The sequence below is a fragment of the Thalia democratica genome, unplaced genomic scaffold (genome assembly GCF_965202585.1).
Source record: "Thalia democratica unplaced genomic scaffold, ktThaDemo2.hap1.1 HAP1_SCAFFOLD_1517, whole genome shotgun sequence".
Lineage (NCBI taxonomy): Eukaryota > Metazoa > Chordata > Thaliacea > Salpida > Salpidae > Thalia > Thalia democratica.
In genome coordinates, this window is record NW_028140365.1 from 25,001 (window position 1) to 28,679 (window position 3,679).

The following is a 3,679-nucleotide window of genomic DNA, read 5'->3' on the forward strand; positions in this document are numbered from 1 at the left end:
CACCATCTTGTAGAGTACAATTTTCTGAGTTAAAATTAATACAATTAGTCTTTTATACTAAAACTTAAAAGTTTTTTTGTCCAAAAACAAATAAAAGCGTGGCTACTTGAAAAATCAAACGAAAATAAATTTTGCACTTTTGTATTGTGAGTCATAATAAGTTATTTACTGTTACCAACAGATACTAGCAAAAGCTTTTTAAAGTTTTGTATTAACTTAATGTATTTGTAATTACTTTTACTTAATAGAAACTATTGAATTACGTTTACTTAGTTTACTTTTGTATGTGTATTAAATATATAGCAATTTTGCTTGAACTTAAATAAAGATTATTAAACTATTAAAAGAAAACTATCAAAGTTTACTAACTCAAAAGCTAAATCTTAGTTATATTGTTATAAACATTTATGTTGTAATTTACTAATAACTAAATGAGTTTATTTCAAACAAAAAGAATTAAATAATGTTATGTTATGTCAAGCCTACTATATGAGGTATATAGGTATATAAGGTATACAAGCTTATGTTTGAAAGTTATAATAATTTAAATAAAAATAAATATTTAGTTGGTAAAATTTGTATTTAATATGCTTTGAAATTAGAGTTAGTATAGATGTTTTTTTTTAAATATAATAAATATAAGTATTTAGTTACTAATAATAAACTAAAATACCAATTTTGTAGTTATTACAAAAAAAAAACTTATCTTACTTAAAGTTCACTGTAATTGGAAACATTATACAAAAGCTTTATAATTATAAGCTTTGAATAATTCTATTTGAATAAATAATAGATTCATAACTATATTCATGTTTGCATATTTAAATTATAAAAAGTTAGTGTTTTGTGTATTGACTTTATGATTATTTTATTTTAGTAACTGTTAGTTTTATACTTTAATAAAAGAAATATGGTTAACAAGTAAGTTAAAAATGAAAGAAGCATAAAAAAACACACTAATTAACTGCTTATTCAATAGTTTGATTATTTAATTATTTTTCTGTTATATAGTTTAATCGTATTGTATAAAAAATACAGAGGTTTAAAGTAAGTTTGAATAAAAATAAAACAAAACATATAATATAAGCATTAGTTAAAATACATAGTTTTTTTTCTAAAAAAATTTAATTCTTTAATAATAAGTAGTAATTTAAATAAAAAATAATACAAGTAAAGTTATACAATATATATACTATAGTTTGTCAAACTAGGCAAACACTACTAGGCAAAAAACAAACTAGGCAAAAAACCTACAAAGTAGGCCACCACTACAATCCTATGTTCCAACTGGAAATTCAATGAGATCGTTACTGTACTTGTGATGAACGTTGATAATCCCCAAGATTGTAAGTCGAAGGCCTTACCCAACCTAACCAGCGCACTGGTTTTCTTACAACTGAATTAATCAACATTTATTATTGAATATAATCATTATTGATAGATAGAGGAATGTTGACAATCAACAACAGATTGTAGGTCAAAGGCATTACTCGACCCAAGTACCCACAACCTAGATTGAACAACATTTATTAGATAGATTTGTTTAATGATAGATAGAGGAATATTGTCAATCCACAACAGATTGTAAGTCAAAGGCATTACTCGACCCAAGTACCCACAACCTAGATTGAACAACATTTGTTAGATAGATTAGTTAGATAGATAAATAGTACAGTATAATCTCAAAGAATTTGAAGCCCGAACATTGAACGATAGTGGTGTTTCGTGACGACTAGCGGGATTCGATCTTACAACCTTCTGCTTATGAGTCAGCTGATAAGACCACTGACCCACCGCGCCACGACAAAGATAAAGAAATATTTTGCTATATAAATAGGTTGATTTTTATAATTTTGTTATACAGTGTCAATTACAGTGAACTTCAAGTAAGATATACAACAGTATATATATTTCCGAGTCTGACTTTGAGTACTTTTTATATATTATTAACAAGATTTTTTAGGAGTAATATCTGTTTAGTTCTTTAATATATCTTTAAAATAATAATATTTTTTAAGGTGTTTAAAACTTTTAGAAGCTGTATGTAATGTCTTTTAGTTTAATAGTTCTTTTAAATTAGTAAAAAAAATAAACATGGTTGAGTTATCAAATTAAACAAAATAGAACGTCAAGTATTTAATTACTAAAATTAATTTAATTAAAAAAAAATCTCAGGTAATCTAAAATGTCAGGAATTATTTAAAAATAAATATAAATTTAAAACTTATTATATTGAAAAGATTGATGAATAATACTCTTGAATGTATGCAATGTTTGTATTTGTAATGCAATAACATAAATGGATAGATCAATGACAAATTGTAAACATATTGTATTATTTTATTTTACGATTTTATTTTATTTATTTAATAATTCAATAAACTTTACTTCTACTTTTCCTGGTCTTAGGTAATTTATAGATAACAATTATTTAAACAAACACTTTTGTACAGTTACAATACAGTTTTAGTACAGTTTGGGAGTAACTGTTGATTAAAAAAACAAAAAAAAAGTTAATTCAGGTTAAAATTTTATAAGGAATAATTTTAAAATATCAAATTGATTGTAAATCAAGTGCAAATAGGTTTTTTAAATAAACCGAAGGGTTTATAAAGGCTTGTAAACGCCTTCAAACGCCTACGACCATACCACACTGAGTACACCCCATCTCGTCCGATCTGGGAAGTTAAGCAGTGTCGGGCGTGGTTAGTACTTAGATGGGTGACCGCTTGGGAATACCACGTGCCGTAGGCCTTTGCTTTTTGAATTCATCTTTTTTGTACTATTTTTCTTTCTGACCTATTTATACTTATTACTCGTTTATTTACATTTCTTTAACGCTTAAAAGAAAAGAAAATTCTAGTTATTAGCAAACAAAAACCTTAGCCAATCAGATAACGTTATTTGCTGTTTGCTTATTTGCTGTTTAAACCAATTAGAGCGCTAAAAAAGTGGTTTGACCAGTTTGAGATATCGAAAAAATAATGGCACCATCTTGTAGAGTACAATTTTCTGAGTTAAAATTAATACAACTAGTCTTTTATACTAAAACTTTAAAGTCTTTTTGTCCAAAAACAAATAAAAGCGTGGCTACTTGAAAAATCAAACGAAAATAAATTTTGCACTTTTGTATTGTGAGTCATAATAAGTTATTTACTGTTACCAACAGATACTAGCAAAAGCTTTTTAAAGTTTTGTATTAACTTAATGTATTTGTACTTAGTTTAAATTAATAGAGTTTATTTGGTTTACTTTATTATGTGTATTGAATGTGCTAGTATCTAAAATAAATACAACTAAAACAAAACAAACAAGGAGAGTACTTGAAATAGAACCAACACAATTTACAGACCAGTTGTGTACTAAATTTAAAGAAATTCTGAATAGTGAATATGCAATTATTATTATAAGTTCAAAGTTCACTTTAATTTAAATTAATGTATTTTGTAAATTGGTTTTATTTAATACGATAGTAGTGAATTACTTTATTTAATTTACTTTAGTATGTGTTGTATAACTTTATTTAAACCAGAAGCAAAACGGGATTATACTTTCAATAAACTACACAATTTACAGACCAGTTGTGTACTAAATAAAAAGCTATTGTGAATTGGTGAATATGCAATTATTATTATAAGTTTATAAGTTCACAGTTTACAAAAGCTTTAGAATTTAGTTA

General features: G+C 25.3%; 1 non-coding gene across 1 annotated transcript; it reads left to right on the plus strand.

Moving 5' to 3' along the window:
* The first annotated feature begins 2,635 nt into the window (after window positions 1-2,635).
* Window positions 2,636-2,754, plus strand: LOC145848544 (5S ribosomal RNA). The gene has a single exon (XR_014372023.1). It is a non-coding gene; the product is annotated as a 5S ribosomal RNA (ribosomal RNA).
* The last annotated feature ends 925 nt before the right edge of the window (window positions 2,755-3,679 follow it).